This window comes from Aphelocoma coerulescens, chromosome 7 (genome assembly GCF_041296385.1).
Source record: "Aphelocoma coerulescens isolate FSJ_1873_10779 chromosome 7, UR_Acoe_1.0, whole genome shotgun sequence".
Lineage (NCBI taxonomy): Eukaryota > Metazoa > Chordata > Aves > Passeriformes > Corvidae > Aphelocoma > Aphelocoma coerulescens.
Genome location: NC_091021.1, coordinates 9444935 through 9470442, shown reverse-complemented (window position 1 = coordinate 9470442; position 25508 = coordinate 9444935). Strand labels below are relative to the sequence as shown.

The following is a 25508-nucleotide window of genomic DNA, read 5'->3' as shown; positions in this document are numbered from 1 at the left end:
TTTTAGTTGCCATATTGCATATAAATTTAGGGGTCTTTTTTTTTTTTGTCATTACTCCCTATTCCTTCAAGTTTTGAGCAAATGCCACTCCCCAGAAGATTTGAACTAGAAGCTGATGTTCTAGTTGTCATGTTTGAATGTTACCCTGTGGGGAAAAAGACAGCAGATTTCTTCAATAACCTCAGCTACCCTTTACCTTTCAGCTTTAAACAGTTACATATAAAAGTGTTGAACTCTTCAGCAGGGGAAAGATGCTCTTTCCAGCTCTGTCTCATGTGAATCTACTTGTCAACTGATATTAGAAATATACCAGTGCTAAAACACTATTGAAAAGTACACTTTGAGCATGATTGCAGCAATTGTGGGTATCAGTTTTAAATCTCTGTGGCCATGAATGAACAAACCATTTGAAAGAGCATACTATTTGAACCCTTGATAATTATTGCTCAACAGGTACTGCAAAGATTGGTGATTGCTTCCCTGTTTTCCTTCCCCAACTTCTCCAGTTGCTTGTTAGTTTCACACCTTCACCCTTTTATGGATCACACTAGAATGAAAAGTCTGTTACACACCTAGGACATCTGTTCTTGTAGTAATTTTTGCCTTGACTATAACTTTGCAATTATCATCTAAAACTGCCATTAAACTATCCTGCCTAAATTGCAAATAGCAAAAAGGTATTTTAAATGGTATTGCTAAATTTAAAGGCAGGCTTTAGTGTCTAGGGTTAAAAATAATTTATTTATCACAGCAGCCTGAAAGGATCTAAGTTCCATTTGGCCAGTTAATGGTGCATCCTCTTTTGTAGGTCGGTACTGAGATAATGTAGAGAAATAACAGCACTTTACCACTTGCCCAGCAATTTGTGGAAAAAATCCTATTGCAGAAGAGAAAGCAATGGCTGGGGCATCCCAAAGCCTGCTGATATCAAGGGACTAACCAAAAATGATGCTGGGGGATTACTTCTGTTTGTTAGAGGGCACAGAAGAATTAGGTGTTCAAGGTAAGACCAAATTAAGCATCACTTCTGCCACAGCTCTGGATCCAGCTCCAAGCTCCCTGTGGCAATTTGTCCAATTCTTAGCATGGCTCTATAATTTAGATGTCCACAGAGAAACAGAGAGACAGGAACTAAATCCGTGCATCTGATGCCATATTTTGGACCATGGCATAATTCTCCAGACCATTGGATCTTAGGCTTGTTAGACTTCCACTGGAGAGACCCTTATGGAAAAAGACTCAGGACTTTTTTTCCTCCCATGATTTTGCCCTTCCTCCTTCAAGTCATAATGGGAACCTGTGATGGATGTGATTTTTTAAAAATTCTTCCTCCAGTCACAACCACACCAACAAGTGTTTGGCCCTAAATAATTGATTTTGATTTTGGTGGCAGTTGTCATAAGAATGAAAGGCTGGGATATCACATTAAAAGAGAGAAGTGACGAATTGACAGTGGCCTGAACTTTAAAAGCACACCAGTATTATATAGTTTCTATGAAAACTATTCAGACCTTTCCAACAACATTCATAAATCCTGCCATCTCAGCTTAACTACACCATAAATGAAACTGCTACTTAACTCACCTTATCACATAATTTCCTCCCCCTGAAATCCAATCATTTTGAGATATATAACTGGCAAAATATCTGTGTAACTTCTGAAATATTACAAGTATTTGTACATAACCATTCTCTCAGAACTTACTAGAACTGAGATAAAAGTTCAAATTAATTTCACAATAGTTTTAGATCCACATTTTTAATTCAGAACCTCATCTTCAGATATTCTGTGTTTCAGAATCAGAATCTCTTACAACAATAGTAACAGGAATAATATAACTGCTGATTACCACGGCAGAATAAATCCAAGCCATCTGTAGTTGGTTGGATTATTTCTTCCATCATGTATAACACAAAAATCTCTGGGATCTCAGGCACCTGTTGCTGATGAAAAAACTGAGTTAGATTATCTTTTGAAGTAATTAAATAGGAGGACACTCAATCAGAACACTACATCCTTTGGATTTACGTTACCAGGTGTCTTGGGGTGATTCTCAAAACTGTGACTCCAGGCATGAAAAGAGGAGGACTGTTTTACACCACAACTTGTCATTACACCAGCTCTATCAAAGTTATACTAGAAAGGCCCAAGCACCTGATGAAATATTGATACCATCCTGATTCTTTACGGATGAGCGCAGTTGTCAGTAAAGAACCTTTTACTTTCTGTGCCTCAGAGTTTTTTCCTTTTTAGATACCAAGAGAAGAAAGGGCTAATGGAGCCATGCTATGCATTATTTACCACTTTTCTCCCTAATTTTGTTCTGAATTAATTCCATGTCAGAGTCTTCCATTTTCACACATCCAGATAAATTTCATCAAAGGTAGTAGCAGGACAAAGAGGGAATAGAAACTCAGTTGAATCTCCAGCTGTGTACAGGAAGATTCAAATGAAAAACCATTGCTTTAGGAGCATTGCAAATGTTTAGTCAAATTAAGATAAAAGATAGGTGTTGTGTTATCTATCAATCTAATATTATTTAATATAATCTAATTTAGGAATAGATACAATACTAAAGAATGAAAAGGACATCTGCATTGACCCTGACTCTCTAGGAAGCATCAACTTAGAAAAGTATAAAATTTTCTGTCATCATACTTGGGGATAAAGGTCTGAACTGTTCTCTGTAAATCACTGTAGGTATACTACTTTATGAGTTGCAATTGTTTGCTTAAAAACAGATGGTGCTCTGAGAATTCCAGAAGGTGTACTGTAAACATAATAAATTTATTTTCTTTGTACAGATTAACTAGGCCAGTTTATCTGAAAGGCACTCTTTGTATTCTGGTGTTCTGGTTTCATGAGCGAGAACATCGCATATTTGCTATGGGGTTTGTCCTGATGGGCTGTTCAGTGGCAGTGGTGTCTGGGCTTTGCTTGATAATGAGGCTAGACAACTATTGAAGAGCAGCTCCTTTTCTCTTTTTTTCTCCAGCAGGTCCACCTTTTTCAAGATCCCTACTTCATACGTAGGCAGATTGGTAGACTTAGCATGTTAATGTTCCAGGACTTTGAAATTACTGTATCCCTGTCCACAGCAATAAACTTTTAACATTCTCTGCCAGCAGCTGTACCAAACCTGTACCAAAGGGGAGAGGATGTAGAAAGGAAAAAGTATTCTCCAGAGTTTGAATCACTTCAGATTATTTGTGGCTCTTGTTTTTCTTGGCCATCCTCAGAGGTTTTATTCAGTCCCTGAGGAAAAAAGCCTCAACCTCTCCTCCCCAAACAAACATTATGCTGGTCTATGAATAATGTAATGTAATTAAAAAAAAAACAAAACCAAAGACAAACCACAACACCTATTTTCTTGATATCTTCTGAACATGAGATGCATTTGGGAATATACTTTGTACTGGAATTAAAGCTGTCATCTTTTAAATGTTTGCAGATCTTTCAGCATTGATGGATTGCTATAGTGTTTGCATATAATGCATATGAGATTACCAGATAATGCAAAGCATTTCCAATTCTAGGCTGATGTCCCCACACCCATCCTTCACCTTTCTTGTCTTTCCTTCTCTGGAGAGTAAAAATAAACAGAGTGTACACAAGAAAAAGACAACTCAGATTTCCAGGTGATTATTCAGAATGGAAGGGAATATTAACTTGTAAATCTTACTTTTAGAATTAGATTATGACATACTAAAGCAACTCCATTTGGTAGGTCTTAGTACCTGTCATGCTTTGAAGAAGGCAGGGTTTGTGGTAGTGGTCATGCTTCTGTGTGAAAAAAGATGGCCACAACTACCTTGTTTTTTTCAAGGTAGTTTTCAATCCAGGAAGAGTATAATTTAATAAATGTAGACAATATAAGCTACTGGTTTCCTATTTTCTTTTATTCAACAGTTTCTGATCTGTCAGTATTTTGTGATATTCAGCACCATCCCACTGCCAGGAATAGCACCAATGTTTCTCAGAAGTGTTTCTGTTGTTTTACTGCTACATCATAATTTGCCTTGATATGACAAGAAATACTTTTAGGTCAAATTCAAAGCTGAGTCAGAGTGATCTTGTGCACATTCATATCTGATTTATAAATCGACACCTTAGGAAATCCTGTCTGGAAACCTGTTTTGATGAACAGCATTTCAAGATAAGATAGATGTAAGCACATGCATCAGAAGATGAAAAATAAAGAGCTGACTGGTTCTAACATCTTTCTTCTAAATGATCTTTTGCTCTCCACATTAGACTTTTTGCACATAATTTGCTTGCAATTATAACAAGGTTATGGGGCAATTTCAGTTCTTATATGATAGTGAACTGTTATCACATTACATACTTGCACCAATCCAAATGGTGCTTGTTGCAAACCCTCCAGTGTGTTAAACATGTTTCTGACATGTTATAGCACAGCTGCCCTCAGGAGCTGTGACAGTCTGAGCATTTCAGTAGCTCATTTGGTCAGAACCTTTATTTTGAAGAGCATTTCAGTATCAGCAGTGTTGAAAATCACTCATCCTTGTCAGAGTGTGAGCGTTGTACTAACAGTGTGTAAATAGGCACAGCGCAGGCTCAAACCATTCTGAATATAGGCATGGGCTGAATGTTGGAGCTTGGAGCATATCAGGAGTGAGACACTTAAGAGAGGGTGAGCAAACAAACTTTCTGCTTGTGTTGGTTTTCACCAGCTACGGGTTATGTGGGTTTTTCAACTAGAAAATATTTTCTGTTGCATCATGACTCCTGTCACAATGTGATAGCTATCCAAATCTAGTAAACAAATACCACACTGCGAGGGGCTAGAAATGTGTTTATACTGCTTGTATTAGAGGAATTACTTATATACTACAACACTTATCTTTTGACCAAGCCAAGCTGCCAGAGGAAGGAAAGAGGTCAAGGGCTTCTCCTTTTTTGGCTACCTTTTTCCTATTCTTTTTGCTTCCTTTTGTCCTTTTGCCTCACCACAAATCAATATGGAATGAGATTGGTTTGCTGGACAGCAAGCTGGTACCTGATGAAAATAAATTGAATGAATGTGAAAAGCAGAAAATGGAGTGAAATTTCTTACACGGTGAAATAATTCAACTATGTTAACTGTGCTATTAGACCTCTTCAAAGAAAACAGTTGAAAAAGTCACCATGGCTTTCAGAATCCATCATGATACAGAGTAGAATACTTAAAAACAAATAACGTTAAATTTTTTTTTTTTTACTACATTAAAAGGTGTTAGTGGTGGAATAGCAGTTACTGCATTCGCTTACTAGATGAAGAGAGTTGTCATATCCATGTGATAAATAAAACACACACCCACTCAGCCTGAAATACCCACAGGCCCACTTTTGAGCGACTGGTGACATGTGCTCTGTATGCATGACTACTCTGCAGTCAGGTTTCCTGTGTGCCATAATGATGCATATTAAAGATGTATATCATAAAAAGATAAGGGGGTCTGTGATGTGCATTGTTTTGTGCCGTATTCCCTAGCCCGGGGGATTAGTTGATGTAAACTACTCAGGATCTCCACATTTTCCAAATAAGTCAGTGAAAAGAAAACAGAATGAGAGCATCCAATATGAAACTGAGAAACATGATTGAAAGCTGTGCTGACTTGCAAAATGAATGGTGCTGCTTTGCTCTGTTAGAAACTCCTTGCTCTGTGGAATCTCTTCTTTTCCTGACAAAGAAGTGTGTCATTCCTGAGTAACAACAGGCTCACACTTCCATAGCCCCCAGTTTCATTTCCACTCAATCACAGCCAATTTACATCTCACTAAGCCATTTTGAAAGCTTCTTTAAACATGCATTTTTTATCTTATTGCAAACCTATAGTATTTGTTGAAATTATCTTTGGAGACAGGAAGATTAAGAAGAGACCCTCACAGCTGATGTTCTTTAAGTTGCTTGGAACTGGTTACTGCATAAAGCAAGCTGCTGAGCTGGATGTCAAGTTCCAATATCCCCAAAGACTAGTAGATGATCTGGGTCCCAAGTGCAAAATAAGCATTCAAATGTCTTGTATAATTCAAAGCATCAGGATATTTCAAGTATGAAAAGACATAGTTAGCTGCTTCTCTAACAAGAAGTTTCCTGTCTTATGAGCTGGAGATGATTTAAACAATTTAGAAGTGATTTATATATCACTTGGGGTGATTTAAACAGAACTCTCCACAGCTCTCCCACAGCTTTCTGAAATACATAAACAGTATTTAATCCATGAGGCCATTTATAAAGAAAAAAATCATTTTTTATGTTCAATAAATAAAAATTCATTTGTTCATTATTTATAAAAGTCATCCTAATTTCACAGAACAATGGAAGTAAAATCAGAACAATATGCTTCTATTTACAATGGAATTTTTATAAATCCTTTTCCTACTAAGTCATATTTGATGGGATTTTTTAGCTGTTTCACCTGTACTTTCAGAATGCAGTCTGCTCAGAATAGTGAGTGACTTTCTCCTAATTCAATAAGCTGTTCAACCACAGAGCATTGACAGCTGCCTTTGTGAAATCCAGTATGAATTGACTTGTGAAAGTCAATTAGAATTCAGTATTTGGCTAGAGATTCTTATGCACACAACATCCAGGCACCTCGTCAGTCAGATTATCTCAACATGGATGTGTGCAGGTTTATTTTGCCTGCAATTTGTTTATTTACCCTATCACAGGATGACATCCCTACCAACTTAGGGACAAATTAAATCTATTGTCTTTCAGCACTAGGGGTAGCTTATTCAGCCCTCTGCTGCCATTTTTCAGCAGCCTGCTGATTTCCTGCTTGTAGATAATTGTATTACAATATGCCATAAATCTATAGCAGCAGAGGTGGTGTAAACCCAGCTCAGTACTTCTATTTGCCTTCTTACTGAGCAGTGAAGACTTGATTCCTCTACCCTTCGTTGCTGTCCTTTGATATCACTACAGCTGCTCCTTGTCACTTCTTATGGGCACATAAGGAGCATGGCACGGCTGGCACAGGTTCCAGCAGTGCAAACAAAAAGTGCATAGGGATTTTTGTCGTCTGATAAATAAATAAAAAACTGTGGTAGCCACGATGTGGATTACAAAAAAAAAAAAAGTTGAGGTGAGATTCTAGATTTCCATAGAAAACAAAACAAATGTAAAAAAAATGGATTGGAACTTTTAGTTATCAAGACACCAGAAAATTAAAAATAAGCAGACTGCACAACAAATCAATTCCAAGTACACCTTTGCAGTATTCCTGCCTGAGAAGCTGTGAGACTGTATGTTTTCAGGCTATTCAAGCCTTGTTTTATTCTCTGGACTGCCTTGTGAGACACTGCTGTGCTCCCCTACTCTCCATTTCTCTGTTCCCACCTTTTCCCTGCAGTGTGGCAGAAGAAATTGCAGCATGCCTTGAAGTCATCCCTTGTCTCTTTTGCTTTTGTGTTTTGGAAACAGAAGTGCAGCCTTTCTCACCACTGTGATAAACCCAAATCAGCTGGAGATCCCTGAATGCACTGCTTGTGTGAGGGAGCAGCAAGGGCAGCCAGGGGTAGCCCCAGCCTGGGCATCAGGCACTGCCTAAGGAACAGGGCTGGGCCCACATTTGGATTATATGATTGATACTCCTGAAAGAACACCACGGCAAAATGTTTCCTAAATATAGGGTTACTCTCTCCAGGATTATATCAACCATGTTTTTGAAACTCCATCTATCTTCCTCTGATGTCCCCACCTCCTTTTGAGTCTGACTGAGAGCGTAGTCTGAAATGCTGTATTATGTATTTTAGTAAGATCTGAATACATGATATCTACCTGCAGAAATATGAATTATGTTCTCTTGATGCAGAGTCTGATTTTATACACCCTCTATTATGGTGCAGATGTTCTTCATTTCTACTGTGTTGATTATTCTTGTCAATACTTATTTTAATTTGCTCTGTCATTCTTCACATAGAAAAGCTTTCCTTGTGTCTTTGAATTACCTCTGCAAACCTTAATATGTAACTTCGGGTGTCTGAACTTAGTCCATTTCTCCTCTCACTTTCATTTCAGAAAATGTCAGAATTACAAATATGCACTGCAAAAAATCCAAGATTTCTGTGCAACAGAAATATGAGTAAACAGTGGGGTAGCCCAATCTGCATTACCTTTAGTGATTACCAAAGCCACTACGTATTTTAAAAAGTGTATCTTCATCCAACAATACTGCAAATAGATGGATATATTTCTGGCCTGTATGTTCTTGCTTTGGGGCAGCAATATTGTGCTTTGTGAACTAACAAAAGCTCTATTCACTTAGCTGCATAAAAAATGTTGATTTATTACTGTCTTTCTCATTGGAAATTGAAAAATCTAATATAGACAGTGAACAAATCTGCATATATGTACCATGTATGTATCTGGTGGTATCTCTGTTGTCTTCTAGCCACATCATCTCCAATAAAAGGCACCAGATACATTTAATGATGGTATTCAGTCGTGTTTATGTAGCTCGTCAAGAACCTTCATGGGGCATTTGCCTTCCTCCCCCTTTTTTAACCTTGGTGTTTGTGAGTTGCTTAGGTGCAGCTCTGTGCTTTGTGGCAGGAAGCGTCATTTTAAAAGTGTGGGTAGGGCAGAAGCAGAGCTCGAGGACGAGATACATTTACGTCTTGAGTGAGGGTCCTGTGTGACAAATGCAGAGACTCAAGGGCACAAGTTTCAAGCAGTTCAAAGCGTGCCTGGCCAGTCATCCTGGGCAAGTGAGACTACATTTTATGAAGTGCTTTGCTCTGTGAATGGTTATCACCAAAGCAGGCAGGGGGCATGTCTTGGTGGAAGTGAAGATGGGTAAATTTCTCCTGAATTACTTCACAGTAAAAATATCAGTGAAGAATTTAGAAAGAAATCTGTTATAGATGTGAGCTTGTTAGAAAACAAACCAACCCAGTCTTATTTGTATGGAAGTGTTGTCAATAGACACGCTAATGAGAGCACTTTGAATAATAATTACAGATCTTGCAGGTACCTGGGCATGGCAGGATTTCAGGAAAATGTGGCCTGAGCACAGAATGGGAAATATCTAAAACAGCAGATCACTGAATGAAGTGGTAAAAAGACTCTTAGAGGTACCAGGGTATTGCTGCAGCCGACAGCCCTGTGGAGCTTTTAGAAGGTTTTGGATTGAGCGAGTTCATAGCAAGCAGGGAGGGGAGGTATTTCTAAGATTTTTCTATTTATATTTTGTACTGCTCAGCACAACTAGACTTTGATAAAAAAAAAGATTTAGCTAGTTTTTGCTGTTCTCCATCTTACAGAAAAGGTGAGGCAAAGCCCCATTAGGATTCCACCTCTCCCACTGTGGGCTCTGACATTTCAGAGAACCTTCCTGATGTGGTTCCCATTTGCTTCAAGTTTCTGCTGTACTGGGAGTGGGAGTTAAAAGTCCATTTGTTGATTTCAGACCTAAAACAGATGAACTGCAAAAAAATCAGAGATGCCAGCCAGAGACTACCTGAGGTTCCCCACTGTGGTGCCAGGTTTCCAGAAGACACATGTCATACCCCAGCTACCAGAGGTGCAGGAGCACCCATGCACTCGGAAAGGTTCCCAGCTACCCTCCAGCCCCTGCCAGAGAAGGGAATGCCCCACTACAGCAAGGACACCAACTGTGCCTGTCCAAAGCAGGGAACTAAGTCACCTCAGCTGTTACTCAGGTGGTTTTAATTATCATCACTTCTCTGCTTAGACCCGAGTCACTCCCAGGCTGGAACCTACCTTTTTAAATGGATGCAGGTGGGTATCACCTGGATCTCACGAAAGGAGAACGAGGCTGGCTCTTCCTAACAGGCTCTTTAGGGTATCTGCAGAATTTGGCTCTTTGAAGCTGGTAAGGGCAAGCTGTGATAAGCATAGACTTTTGTAGGGCTTGTTTCCCTCCTCGAAAAGAAGGAAGAGTGCAGAGCTGCCATTGCTTGAGCAGAAATGTGCTTTGGTGCCTGGCTCAGGCACTGGCTGTATAACCTGAGGCTGTTCTTATGCTGGTGTGGCTAGAATAGCTGCAGTGCAGTGTGAGCTCAGGAGAATTGAGCTGTAGTTGCTGCCATCCTGTGCTGTGTATGGAAAGCAGAAGGTAGGAGCATCAGTGATATGTTGTGTTTGACTTTATTGTTATTTAAAATTATAGTAAATACTGGCCATGTGCTGGGATGCAGATTGTAATTGCTCATCTTCCAAAGATAGATATAGGTACCATTAACCTGTGTCCTGTTGATTTTTTTCTAACTCACTAATTTCCTTCAGTGGTTTTATAGTGCCTTTTTATTATTATAATGCCTAAATGTAGTGGGAGAACATATATGTTGGGGTGGTTTTTTTTTTGCTTTCATTTTTTTCTGATAATGAAACCACTCTCCTTAGCCTGGTGAAGATGGAATCTGCTTCTGTCCATGTAGGGAACTATGGTTTGTTTACATGGCTTTTCTCTCCCTTTTCTGCCTAGGCTTTCCCATCTGCAGTTTTCAGTAGAAAAGCAGCAAACATCTGAAAGGCTAAACCTCAGCAAAACTGTGACTCTTAATCAGTATTTCCTTCTTTCCATCTCTTAAAAACTTTTTTTCCTGGGCATGCTGTGCAGCCTTTTTCTTGAAGCTCCATGTCTAACTTGAATGCTCATGGTGTAAAAGTCAATCTCTGATCTATTTGCAACTCTCTGCCAAGATGGAGACTGCTGTAAGGGAGGTAGGACTGGTATTGGAGACCTGGAATCTTGTCCAGGAAGCAAATCTAATTGAAATAATGGTAATGTGGACAAGGCATGCAAGTCAGCGTGGTGAGCTCTAATGCACCAATACTTGCAGTTTCCCCTCAGCACTTTGCAGTCAAAGGGTATGGCCTCTTCTTACTTCTGTCTCTTAATCTTCAATCCTTGTCACACTCCTTCAACATCTTTTGCGTTGTAATCTTCCATATTTTGTTCCTCTCTTCTTCTTTCTGTGACTTTCTATACATGATAGATAACCTGTCGGATACTGTCAGCTTGCTCAGTCACCTGAGCAGGGATAATGATCGTGTAGAAATTGTAGGTGCACAGTAGGCAAATGTGTCGTGCTTCTGTGTGCCCTCTGCAGGGAAACCTTCAGTCAAACTTGGAAAAAAGGCTTGTCACCAATGCTTTGTTGTGGTTTACGTGTTTACAAAGCAACACTTCCATCTCAGCACACTGAAGCTACTGCATAGAACTGTTGCTTTAGCAGCAGATGTGCTGGCGGGGTTCTTACAGCTACATAAGATGTACCTCTTCTGGGACAGATTTCTGCATCTTTGTGCAATAAAACTATGCCTTATACTGCTCCAGTGCAAGTCACACACTCATGTAGATGTGTTCTCAGACACAGATATTTATATACATAGTGAGTGGCCTCCTGTGGAGGGGGGACAAACATGGAAGGAGACTGGGCTAATAAAATATGCTTCTGCTTCAACAAAAAAACCCTGTGTTCCCTTCACAGAGAAGGATATATTTATTTTCTTGAGTGGCCTAGAGGGAATGAATAAGTCTCATGACATCCTGATGCATCTTTTACTAGTCTCAAACTATTTAGAAGAGTTGTAATATTTCTCTTTTTTTCCATTTTTTTTTTTAGTCTGCACTTTAGGTTTGTTCTCTAGGCAGTCAGGGACCTGCGCAGCTGCTGTGGGTGGGGCAGGTGCTCACTTGGTAATTACCAGCAGCGAGGTGAGAAGTTGGCTGGTGCCTGGCTGAGGGCTTGAGGACTGCAGTGAGAGAAAGGATAGGGAGCAGAGTGGAAAATAGTAGTTACACAGGCAGGTATAGGTGGAGGTCTGAGGTGTAGGTGGGATTTAGCTGGTTTAGGTACTACATTACATGAACTTGTTCACATGATTTATGAAGAACTGAACATTTAACTATGAAATAGGACTATTTAGTTGCTATTCTACATGCTACATTTACTAACATGTAATGCAGTCTCTTTGTATTTTGCTCAGAAGCTGTCTCAAAAACATTGAAATCCAATTATAGTCTTCATAAACACAAGTTAATATGTTGCTTTTTGTTAGAAACAGAAGCCCAAAGGGCCAAGAAATCTTGCATTCAGTAATGTACATGTTGTAGATAAAGTCTCTCTCTCCTGTCCATGTGGCTAGCTTGTCTCTTCAGGCTAAAAAACATTTCTGGGAGCATTTCCTTGCTGTTCCTATATCTCTGTCCCCTTGGAATCTGACACTAATACTGTATTTTCTAAAATTAGGCTTAAAAACTCTAGGCCCTTTCATTTTATAACTTTCACCTGGCAGTTGGGGGGGAAAGAAAAAAAAAGTCCGATAAGGTTTATTTTCTTGTAGTCTTCTCAGATTGCAGCCCTTTGTATTTGAGCTGCAAAATCCTCAATCACACTAACAGGATGCCTGAAACGGACACTGGTGGAGAGTAAAAAAAAAAAAGCCTGATACAGACACTATCAACTATTTTTAGTTACTTACAGCCCAGTATTGCTCTTACCCAAGGACTATTAATGTTTTTTCCTTTCTCCTTTTCTTGCAGCTCTCAGTTCTGTGATGACTGAGAAACAAAAATACAAAGTAAGGGTATCCAGAGTAGATGGACATTACCAGAATTAGGGGGCAATTTGACCATACACTGATCTGTGTGATTGCCCTCCTCTGTGGAAGATTGTAGTGGTGTGATTGCAATCATTTTTGCTGGTCAGCCTTTTTAGTGTTAACATGGCTACCCAGGGAGCAAGCCAGCCTTTATGACTTTCTTTGGAACTGAAAGAAAAAGAGAGGAAAATGTGTCTATGGCATTTTACTATAGCAGTTCCATGTGAATTGGTGGCACGTAGCAACCAGATTTCATATCTAGAAACTACTTGTGGTGCAGTCTTAAGTGTGCAAGTTGGGAGAGCTGCTGCTGTAGAAAGATGATTTCTATTACTGCCATGTTAATTCTCCCTGTAAAATAAAAAACAAACAAAAAAAAAACAACCCCCCCAACCCCCTCCAAAACCCTTCTAGTTGCTTCCAGTTGTTTGCATTAGTGTTTGTAATTGTACCCCTGTTCTGGAGATTCAGTGCTAAGCAATACTAACTAGATCTTGGATGTTTTAGTTCTGTAGTCGAGACACCCAAAAGGTATATGAGCTGTATACAAGCAAGGGTGTGTTTGGATGGTGGTCTGGGACAAAGAGTATTCCACTCTGTGGTTAAAACTGGCTGAGTTTAAAATTTTAATTGACAGGAATTTTTAACTGGAAAAATACAGTTTAGAGTTTTAGACTTGAAATCCCCTAAGTCCATAATGTAAATGTTTAGCATATTTTACAAGTTCACTTTGGGAAATGGTTGCAATTAAATGTTGCCTCCTGAGGAGGTGTCTCTCTCTCTCAAGTTGTGTGTCTTGGAGAAGAAGAGAATTTATGTGAGAGAAAACAGAACTCCAGAACTTCTCACTACACCAGCTCCTGTACTGAAGTGGTTGCTGTGAAATATAGAGCCAGCACCACAAAACTTAGCGGTCTGAAGAACGGGCTATACAGCAGCTTCCAGCATTTTCCGTGCATCCTGGGACACTTCCCAGTTCCTGTGCCTTGACACTACTGTCACTTGGGTCTGTGGAAGGAGTCTGAGTCTGTGAACTGGCTGGTGGTGAGAAACAGGTGCATATTTATATTTTGTGGCAGCCCTCTATCCTACAGCTTGTCCTCTTACAGATCAGAAGGTTGTAGGATGGCTTATTCCTAGCCATGCTGTCCTGAGCGGTCGGGGAATGCTTGTCTGTGCATGCCAGGTAACGTGGCCCTAGGGGTGGAGCTCTGTATTACCGCAGGCCTGGTTCCTACGGTATAGCACCGTGTCCCGCAGCCATAGGGAGGAGGAGGAGGAGAAGATCCAGCAGGCAGGAGTTGTGCAGCAAGATTGATTTATTTAACTATTTTACAAACTCTTTTATAGACTTTTTTCTTCATAGCCTAATTGGACAAAGGGCCAGCCACCCCTTGGGGGTGATTGGCTAAAATCCTAAAACATCCATTGTCAAAATATCTTTCTACTATACCATAAACAAGACTTTTCAAGGTTGCAGGTGTCTGGGTTGTTTACATTCCCTGCCACCTCTTCTGTGAGAGAGAAAAGTCTCTCACGGACTTAGAAAATAACAAGAAAATCCTCGCTAGCAGCATTTTTGTATCTACAGCTCTGCACCTCTTAGATCTGCACCTCAGAAGAAGAGGAGTCAGTACTCACCCTCCCTGCCATTAAATTAAACCAGCCAACAGAGCCTGTTTAGGAAGGGAGCTGCTCCTAGGCTGACAAGGTGATGGTGTGCACGTGTCTCCGTGGCTTAGTGCCCTTTGGGAGATTCTTACTTGAGCTAGAAATTTATGGAATCTTTAAAGCTCTTTCTTTTTTTTTTTTTTTCCTGTTAAGAGAAATGAGTTGTTGAAGTCCCTGAAATGTTTGGTTTTTATCCTTATGCAAGATAGTGAGGAATACACTCTTTTCATCCCTTAGGTAATTATTTGCTTTATTATTGCGCTGTAGTGAGATAGGATTTAATGTAGGTTACAAGTAGTAACAGAATATGAAATAAGGCAACAATAAGCACAAGAGCAAAAGATAAAAACAGTCTCAGGAATTAACCTAGTAGTTTGAGAATTGTATGACTTTATAAAATACTTGCAACTATGCTTAAATGTATTTTTCTTTCTGATAAAGAATGTCTTTTCTAGTATTATGCATACAGAATTCACCTGGGATGTGAGAACTTGAAGAATTTCAAGTGTTCAGGGACAGGAATGAAATAATAAACTTTTGACTTAGGTTATTAACCCGAATAAACTATTAACTACCCCATAGAAATTACAAGTTATAGCTTATAAGGGTGCAATAAAAACACAAATACAATTGCCTTTTCCCCCCCCTAGTATATTTTCTCCCCGTTCCTGTCAAATTTGTTTGTCTGCCTTGTTCCTTAGTGTGCTTTCCAAACCATTCCATGTCCTCAGTAAATCTTGAGACCTTTCTCATGAGTACATTTGAATAATCAATTTTGAATATGGGAAATTAAATGAAGAATCACACTTCATAAACTTGGGTGTATGGATTGAAAGCTTTAGATAATTCAAGTAGACATTGGTGAATGTTCAGCTTAGTCTGGCAGGCCCCAGTCTCTGAAAGGTGGGCAGCTGAAACCTCTATGTTTGCTCAGAAAGGCAAGTTACAGGATAGCTAAGAATAGCTAGCTCTGGCCAGCTTGTTTGCCAGGTGTTATTTTTAACAGTTGTTTTCTTTTTATGTTATTAGTAACCAGGCCAATGGGCCAATCACCTTTAGCGGGGTTTTTGTTTGTTTTTGTTTTGGTTTGGTTTTTTTTAATTTTTTAGGCTTTGTTTGTTTGTTTTTGCTTCCTTTTGCTTGTTTTAGTTTTGGCCAGTGGTGCTGGCAGGTGGCTGCGACTGCACCGTGGTACCCCTAGCTGCTGCCAAACTCTGCTTTGTGGGAGCTCGGCCGTACATAAATGCTGCTGTATATTGAAAGAAATGTTAACATGAAAAGAAAATTATCACAAATGCAAGCCAGATACATTGTGATGTACAAGTGTTTATACAGCAGTCAAGTATAACCATGATTTAACCACAAGCGAGGAGGCATTTTCTACTTCTGGTCTGTAAAACCTTTGGGATTAAACTGATTTAAATAAATTAAGGGCAAATGCAGTCTGGGATGATGTTATATTGAAAGGCCTAGAATGTGTTCTGCAGCAGATACTGTGATGCTGACTGATAATTCTAGGAGACTTTTCTTGATTAAGCACTACTGTGAATCTTGGTTATATCTGATAAGCAGGGAAATGGTGTCCCTAAATATAACCAAACTGTATTAACAAGAGGATTAGCATGATTTGATGTAGAAACTTTTCTCACTAAACTCTTAAAGCAGATTATGTTTGCTTAATCTTATAATTTAAGTGCAGTGGAAATTTGGAAGAGCTGAAATTGCCATTCATTTATTTAAATGGCTTACTTTGGGACAGAATGCATTATCAGAGGGACTTAATATTGAAACTACTTCTAAAAGTCTGAATTTTCTAAGTAGCATGGTCAAAGTATGATTTCTAATCTATACCCTCTTTGCAGAGCACTCTGGATTGATCTGTTGAATTAGATGCATCACTAAATTCTTATCTGTGTCTATATGTGCTTCCTCATTGACAGAAGGTTGGGGTGTTGGGGAAGGTCTTCAATGACTTCTCCCTGCACAGAGGTTGCCTTTTGTGCTGGGATTGTTATCCTGATGATTAGTTGACTCTTACAAATGAGCAGTTAGCAGAAACTGAGAACTAGAAAGTTTCACAGGTTAGGGCTGTCTCTGTCAATATTATTGTTTCAAAGAGATCACTTCAGTCAAAACGTTTATATTATTCATTTTTAGTCACACATTGAGCTCTGTTGCTGTTCTGTTTGTTTGGTAAATAAATGACATTTTCATTGCTGTAAATGCTCAGTTATTTGATAGCTGTTATTTCCTTTCAGTTCATGTGTCTCCATTAGAACTGGCTGCTGTGCTGAGAGCCTCTCCTTGGTTTATTGAAAGGGTGTTTTACATCATCAGTCTAGATTCTCTTAGGGCATGAGTAGTGCCATTGACTTGAGTACATGGCCTGTTTGGGAAAGAGGGGAGCAAAGTGGAACTTGAAAATAGCTGCCTATAGAGGTCAGGTTAGGTGTCTTAAATACTTCACTGGGTGGGAGGTTGCAACTGTAGAAACTGTATTGTTGGATTACTCAGACCTGCAAACTAAACAAATGGGAAACACTGCTACTTAGTTTTGCCATACTGTCCATTACAGGGAAAATTTACATTTTGTTTTAAACTGTGTTCCCATGCTGTGTTTCACTGTATCAGTCCTAGCATTTTTAAAGAGAGCAATAGCATATTTTGGGATTAGACCTATCCATTATTTAAATCAAGAGACACTATGAAAGTGTAAGGCAATTACATTCCTACTGCCTAATTCTTTGTCTTATTCTTGTTTCCTTCCTCAAACATATTTTTATGAAACCTAGTAAAAATAATTCTTCTGTTTCGAGCAAAACCCCAATGGTTTGTGCTATACACACTCCTTTGTCCTCAAGAACCAGTGAGGTAGTATTTGTGCAATGATCTGTGTTCAATTTTTCTGCCTTTCAAAGAGTAAAGATAAACTGGAATGTTTCCTGGGGGTGAGGGGACAAATTACTCCATATAGTTAAGAATAAACTGAGGTTCATATTCACTTAGACATCCTAATACATTTCCATACTTGAGCAAGACAGAGCTGTTGTACTGGTGCTCAGTATTTTAGTAGCTTGATGAATCCAAGAATGTTTTAGGAATCTTTCCTCAAAATTGCCTTGTTGATGTTAGTAACAAAAAAAAAAAAAAAAACAAAAAACAAAAAACCAAACCCCAAACCAAAAACCCAACACAAAAATCAAAGAACCCAGACCCCCTTGCATAAGAACTCTGAAGGTTGTATGTTTTTTTGTTGGTTTTTATTTTGGTTGGTTGATTTGGTTTTTGTTGTTGTTTGGCATCTTTTGGGGGTGTTTTTTTTTGTTTGTTCTGTTTTTTGGTTTTGGTTTTTTCTTTGTTGCCGAATTATGTTCACCCTTCTGTTGGGATAAGCAGGAATTCTTGTTTGAGTACTGTAGACACAAAATCACAGAATCTAAAATGTGCCTCTGATGGATGCTCTGGTGCCAATATTCCCTCTTGAGGTTTGACTCCTTTGTACCATTCAAGCCCAGAAGCATGGCGGGGGTGGAGATAAAGAAGAAAAATTACGCAATTGGATTGGAGGAGAGAGAAGATTTTAAAAGTTTTTTTTGTTTTAGGATATGACAGACTCATTGTACTGTCTGTCTGGCAGTCAGTAAAGGAAGGGAAATTATGGAGAAAGAAATTGAAGAGCACCAGACTCTGCAGCAGCTTTGCCATACTCTTCTAGTGTAACTTCTGGTACATGGCCATGAGCTAGCAGGGTTTTTTAATATTTAGTTTGAAAGTGACCATAACAGACAACCTCCTCAGCAAAACACTGGTTCTTTGAAACCCATATCTTAGGATTCTTAGGAGTAAATTCTGTGTAAACATACTAGCAAAGCAAACTTGTAATACAAGTCCCTTTCCTAGAATGATGTGGGTTGTTTGTTTTGTTTCGTTTTTTTTTTTTTTTCCCCTAGCTATTAACCACTGGAGTCTCAACTGATCTGAGAAGAATATAAACAAGCAATGCTTTCATGTGCAGTAAGAGAAGAGCTCCCTCTCTAGACTGAATGCCTCTCTGAGTAGTGGCAGATTGAGGTCTACTTTCTATTGCTGGCAATGTCAAGGGTGTGAGCTGCTGCTTTCATCTTCAATAAGACCTGTGAAGAGTTACATCCTTTGGGGGAGTTGTGTTTGGTGAATGTTACAGCTTGATGACAAAGACTTTGAAACTGAGCTCATAGGGTTTAACTTGTCAAGTCTTGATGTACTTTTCTGGTTCATTTTGTGGGGTTTTTTCTCTTTTTTTTTCATGATCTTTCTTTAGTTGAGCCTTTTATCATTAAACTGTGGGTTTTCAATTTGTTCAAAATCTACCTCTGGACTATGAATATGCCAGTAATCTCTACAGCAGTGACTGAAGATGTAACATGTCTTGATTTACAAATTAGAAAAATCAGTGACTTTCAATCTCTTCCACATTTTCATCTAAAATATGAATTACATTGATTTAAAAAAGCCTGTTTTCACTAAGAATCAAAATAAGCATATCCCTGAACAATGGTAGATTATAAAAGGTTGTATTTATATTTTTATTTTGAAACAGTTAAAAAAATTCCAAGGCCAGGTATCACAGTTGTAGTTTGAGGCAATGCTTTATTGCTTGTATCTTTTATCCAATTAGCACTTGCTTGCTCCTTGGTGGCTTCAGGTGAAATGACTGGCATTACCAGTAGATGGTTTTAACCTACTGGCAAATAATGCTGCTTAAAAATATTTCAAAATGAAATAGCTTCTTATCCTTGTCACAAGGCTGATGTTTTTTCAGCTATCAGGAAACAAAAGCAGCTTGGGCTAAGTGAAATGTGTGTGATTGTGTATTTTACAGAGCTCAGGAGCTGGTCCTGTACAAGTAAGGACATGGAGATCATTGATTCTGAGGTGTTACACTGTTCTTCTCAAGTTCTTGGTGTTTTGTTTGGTTGGGGTTTTTTTTGTTTTTTTTTTTAATTACAGCTCTCTCAAATGAAATTTTTTATGAATTATTAATTTTGGAAGCTAGTACATCCTGACCTCTTCCTTTCAATCTCCTTCAGTGTTGCTCTCATAGAAAAACATCTGAGTGCAAGCTGTTAGCTGTTTATTGGAAATGACTTTTCCTGCTCAGTTTTGTAAAGGCTGGAAAAATTCTCAGATGCTTCTGTGCCACTTCAGTTTGTGTTCCTTGGAAGCCTTGCTTACATTGGTTTAGCCTTCAGTTTTACTGGGGTGGATCAATACTGGGTAGTAATGTGAGTCTTTTAGTTTCTTTTCCATGAGTACTGTAAGGTTCACGCTAATTGCCATCTAAATTAAAATAGTTTGTTTAAAGTGCTTTCTTCCATCCTGGCAGCTCATTAGTATATTGTGGTGGTTTGTTTTGTAAATGGAAGAAAATGTTTCTCATAATATTCTTTCTCAGCCTGACAGACCATATTTATTTCAAATTTTTCCAGCGATACCTTCATCTTATTATATCTGAAATGTGCTCTCATCTCAGCCTGGAAAATGAAGTTTTAGCATTCATATCTGTAACAGCAGTGATTTGTCTCAATATTATACTTATCAGGCCTAAATGCCTTGATGGGACAGGTTCCTGGGCCACCTTATTGGAGCCCCAGACACGATCACCTGGCAGAGGATTATAAAGCCTCTTTTTAATGTCCGTGACTGGAAAGATACGTGGAATGGATGCTTTCTAAGCAGATAGATGCTCTATCAGGGGGTAAATACTTTGTGTTTCTAAAGGCCTTCTTTTATATCAAATTGGATATTTCTACTGGTTTTTCCCAAACTCTCAGGAAGGCAAGTTCTGTATCTCCAACATGATGCTTTTGTGCTTAGATGTGAAAGGTCATTTATCTCTTTTCCCTCAATAAGTGAAAATGTATTCATATGTCAAATCTTTCATGTCAGGGAGAATCCAGATTGTGGACTCAAAAGCTTTTCTTGTCATGTTTCTAATTAGGTCTGTGGCTCATTCTCATGAATAATATATCAAGCTGCATATTAACATCTAATCCAGCTAAATCATCAATTTATGGCAAACCTTGGCTGTAGCAACTCCAGTAAAAAAAGTCAGAGGCTGCAACATTTTTCCAACAGCTGTTAAAACTTCTGCAATGTCTCTGGGTACTAAACTTGCAAAACAAGTGATTAGATTCATGTTGCAGTATGTGGGGGTGAATGAATTTGATTAAAATAGTAAAAGTAGATTTCTGAAGAGGACTTTGAGGTTAAGAAAGCCCTTTATCCCAGGTACAAATTATTTTCCTTTATGATCTGAGGAGGAGACTATTTGTCCAAGTTCAGACCAAAGTGCTGTGTATGGTTATATTAGATTGCTGTTCTTAGTAAGAAACTGATTTGTTTTCTATCTCTGAGTGCAACAAAAAGGTACCAGCTAATAAATTATTACAAAGGTTTTTTGCCTGAAATGAAATCGCTTGTCACTTGACCTCAATCTTGCAGAATATTTTGAAGGATTGTCCCAGCTCCCTCATTAATATGCTGGATGGGACTGTTGTGGATGTAGCTGGTTGTTTTTGTTTGTGATCATGCTGACAGTTATTGTCAAACAGCTTCACTCCATCATGTAGTGTTCATCACCAATTAGTCATCTGACAGGCATAATTTCTCAGTGCTGTGGATTGCTATTGTAACTGTAAATTATCTTTGAAAGTGTCTTTAAAATGTCATCTTTTCCTGCTGTTGTCTGTTTTCCATCACCTAGTTCATGATAGGTTGCTGGCACTGCCATATGCATCCTTCCCAGTTTATTTTATAGACAGAATGATATATTCCTGCCACTCCCTTTCTGCCTTTCCCTGCTGCTCAACTCTTTTCTCCAAAGAACTGGGCTTACAGGAGGCTCCACTTGTTGGCTGCTGTGTGCTTGTGTCAGAGCAGGAAGAGAATAGTCTTCATGCCTGGCTTCTCAGTCTTTCCAAATGCTGTTCCACTGCCACATCTGTTGTCTTTTCACGCAGCAAGGGAGCCTTTGAAAAGGATACAGCTTCACTGTAGCTCCTGTCAGACCACATCAGAATAATCAGCTGTGAGGAAGACAGGTACCATGTGCTCGACTCTTGATGCATATGTATCCTCCCTGCTGCATACATGCAGCTGTGAGACAGGGATCCTATCTGCTCTGTAATGGCTCACTGAGGGTTTGTTACAGGAAGCATGTGTGTGACATAGCCATGAAGTAGGAGGATTTTGGTGTATGGGTCTCAGCTGTTCAACTTCATCTGGCCAGGCTGTCGGGGTTGATCTGATTCTGCGTGAGCAACTACTGCTAGTGGGGGTTGTGTATGGCAATGGGACATGCTAAGCTAAGCCTGCTTGTCTGTTTTGAATGGAGCAAAACTGGCTTCCAGATAGTACCTGGCAGTAAACAGCAAATGTGTAGCCAGCATATGCTCTGTTAAAAAGTTTCAAAGTGAATGACTTGACAATGGATTGTTACCAAAAGATGATGGAACACAGTGGATGATTTTTGTGTGAGGACTTGGAAAACTAAGTTGCCATGCATTGCAAAAGTCAAAGAAATATTCCCCATAGTAATGGGGGAGTAGTAACTGTGATGCCTGTGCCACAGGTTGTTGCATGTGAGCATGTGTATGGTATGAGTGAATTGATAGTATTGCTTGGCTGTGCTAGACCACGATTGCAAACTATAGTAACTTTTCATAGCTTTTAAAAATTTTTTTGTTTTGTTTTGATTGCCTTAAATGTTCTGAATAATAGTAATATGCAGGGCATGTGAGATGGGATAGTCATTCCTCTGTAACTTTCTGAAAGGTACTCTTAAAACAGTATTTATATCTTTCTAATGCAAGGTTAGGAAAAGAAAAAGGATTGAGTACATATGATGGACTATTCATTTAGAATCAGCATTTCACCTATGAAAGCATGAGGCTTCTAAATAGCTAATGTGTTCTTGTCATAAGTATCAAAACTTAGAATATGCAGGTTGAATATGGGTTCACAAGTCCACATAGATGTCTGACCTCCATCATACTGTGCTTCTCCCTGTTCTGGCCATATTATTCAAAAACTGGGTTAATGATGGGTTTTTTAAACCTGCAAATCAGTGTTTTATACACCTCACAATGACCTCAGCACCCCTGGAAATTTGCAGTTAAGAGCAAGGGCAACCATTTTAAGTTAAGGATCAAATGTGGATAACAAAAAAAATACTAGAAAAACTATTTTCTAAGTGTGGTGGAAAGCAGAACAACTTTACTGCTTGTTTGCACACTTGTACAGACTTCATACAACTTTAAAATGTGTCTATAATAAGCCCCAGGTGTTACATCTTAGACAGTATGAGTTGAACTAATTAGAGAGCTGAGAGATTTAGGTTGTTCTAGCAATTAAAGACTTTCACATAGATTTATGCTCCCTCCAATTTGTAGAGCTTGATGCTGTAGTTCTTTAGCAGGTATCATTCTTTGCAGTAGAACTTTTGCATGAGTAGGGGCTGTTTATTAAGTATTTTTATGTACTTATAATGAAAACATTCACACGGTTTGCTTGTTGTGCTCTTAAACAAATGGGTGAATTGAGTTCATGAAGCTTAGGAAGAGAAATGACACTTCCAAGGTTGCCAGCAGTTCTGCATAAACAGCTGGTGATTTCAGTTGATCAATGGCAAAGAAAAAAGTGCATCCTTGTATTTGACTCCCATAAAAGGAACAGAATACACTGTCACATCTATAATTTAAATTAAAAACTGTGTGGCAGTTGAGTTTTCTCTTTCAATGGCATCTTAAACTGCATCACGTGTTATGTGCTACACAGAAATTAGCAAATAGATTAGATTAGTGTGGTGCTGAACATGAAGGCTAAGATCAGTTTATTTTGACACAGTGATCATGACAAATAAGTACTTTCCTTGGAACATTTAAGTAAAACTGCTTTGAATGTACAGATTGAGAACTACATCTTGCTCTGTCTTGTTGTCTTTTCAGTTCTGAAATACATTTTGTTTGTATCTTGCTGATTTCTGCCTGGCTCTATATGCTGAGTTGATGCTTTGCTTTTCTTTAACATAGCAATTCATTTTCTTTGTACCATTGTTATGTGTGCTGGGCTCTTATTTTTCTGTATTCTGTCTCTGTAAGCATTTTAGTCTCTTCACTTTGAGTGGCTGATTTAAGGAAATTGAGAGATTAGGATAGCAGACAACTGAGATGAATTGAAGTAGTTCATCTTTGTCAGAAAAATCCTGTCTCTGTTAGCTGTCCCTCTTGTAAGAAAAGAGGAGAAACTGGGCAGAGAGCTAAACTTCAGAGGCATGCAATAATTAGGAACAAGCAAAGTGAGAAACTGTCTTGAACAAAGCTGGAAAAAATGGGCACCTTTTGGACTGAATTAGGTACTTAGAAGCTCCTAATTCCATATGGAACTGCAGCAGACTATCAATTTACTCTGAATCCATTAACATAGCAGATTTTGAGAGGGAGAATTCTTAGGGGTATATCAAACTTTTTCCAATTGATGAGAAAAGAATGTTCTTTCCCAATAGAAATAAAAAAACCTGGTTTTGGAGAAAAAAATGTGCAGAGAAGAGGAAGATCCATATTGTAGCTTAAATGTTTCTCTTTGCTAAAATGGAATTTTAAAAAAAAAGGATGGTTTAAGATCAACTTGAGAGTTATTAAAAATTAAAATTGAATAAAAATTAAAGTTGAATACAAATAAACTAATGGGGGGAGAAGTAGAACAGTGAGACTATCATACTTGGTGCTCTTTTTTCCTCATTTCATATATTATTAGGACTAAAGAGATTTTCATCAATATTGGTGCTACCAGGTAATGTATTTCAAAGAAGTATTGAGCTGGCCAGGATCAAAGTCACTTGTACATGCAGAGTTTCCAGCTAAGCTGGAAAGAAGCTGTGGGAGGATATGAGTCTGATACAGCCTGAAAAAGGCAGGATAGCCTTCGTTATCTGTAAGAGGCAGAATAGCCAGCATTGATTCCACTTCAGCAGAAGTGGAAGGAATCAAGGTCATAACAAGGTGCGTTCACTTGATCTGCTCAAAACCTGAGACTGGAAGAAATGATTGATAACACAAAAGCAAAGAGGCACTTGGTAGCTTGCTCCAGGAGAACAGAAGACCTATAAGCATCTAAGGATAGGAGAACTTTTATCAGCTTACTCACTTTGAGGTTTTCAGACTAATCACCTCAGGTGAGGTGATGTTCTGGCCCTGAGCAGACATGGTGCCTCCCATCTTGGCTCCTCAGAATGGACTCTCCCTCATTTTGCCCTCTGCTGAGGCTTCCACTCTGCTGAAGCAGCCTTTGGATGGTCTCTGAGTCTGGCAGAAGTACAATTTTGTAGGCGTGGGGAGGAGGAAAGGCCCAGGGGAAGATGTTTCAGACACGTGTAGGACAGTCTGACAGCTGCTCTGGGAGAGAGAGGAAAGTAAGCAAGTGAGGAAAGTCAGGTGCTGGAAAAGGCTTGTGGTCCAGCCTCTCCGTGGAGTTAGTCCCAGATGTGAGCACCCAGACTTCCTCTGATGCAGTTCAGGAACAGTCTTTCAGCTGCATGTGGTGCCTAGAGGAGATTGGATGAAACCAATACACTGTGGGGCATGTTTAGCTGTGCTGCTCCCAGCAGCACTGTCACTGCTCCCAGCCTGTAAATCAGCAGGAAAGGTCCCCACTTCCTTGGGTAGGGTACTTACTAGCTAAAACTAGGAAATTTAAGGAATAAACTAAATGCAATTAATAAGGTTTCTTAAATACAGCTGATCAGTTTTGCCAAGCTGTGAACACTAGAGGCTAGAAATTTCTTTTGTTTAGAAAAGTATATTATTTCTACAATGCAGTGGGGATTGGAAGGTGTTCTTGCCTGTGGTAGGAAGATTGGAAATCAGTGACTTTTAAGGCCCTTTCCCACCCAAACTTCTCTGATTGCGTGATTTGAAGGTCTTTGTTTGTTATCTGTAACTCATTGCTTGGTGAGTAATGCCTTAGCCACAAAGCCAAACTCAGAACATTTTATTTCGCTATTGTTGCACCATTTCACTATGCAAGACTTGCAAGTCAGCAGCATACAGCTATATTGTCCTATAAAGAAGGAAATAACTGTGTATGACTTTTATTTGGATGGTGAAAGCTGGAAAAAAAAAAAGTCCCAAGAGTTACTCTTCTCAAAGTAAAAGCCAAGGTGTTTGATGTGGTGTCAAAGGCTGTTGAAATATGTAATTCATTCCATCTGCTGCCTTT

The 25508-nt window shown here is 38.9% G+C and overlaps 1 protein-coding gene across 7 annotated transcripts in view; it reads left to right on the top strand.

The window, feature by feature from the left end:
• The first annotated feature begins 9764 nt into the window (after window positions 1-9764).
• TMEFF2 (transmembrane protein with EGF like and two follistatin like domains 2) overlaps window positions 9765-25508 on the top strand; it is a 610527-nt gene continuing 594783 nt past the window's right edge. For 5 of the 7 annotated variants that reach the window (XM_069022018.1, XM_069022015.1, XM_069022013.1 and 2 more), the window contains exon 1: window positions 9778-10089. The gene's annotated coding sequence lies outside the window, so the exon portion shown is untranslated. Of the gene's footprint in view, window positions 10090-25508 lie in introns of all 7 variants that reach the window. The other 2 variants (XM_069022017.1, XM_069022028.1) reach the window with 2 other exon arrangements.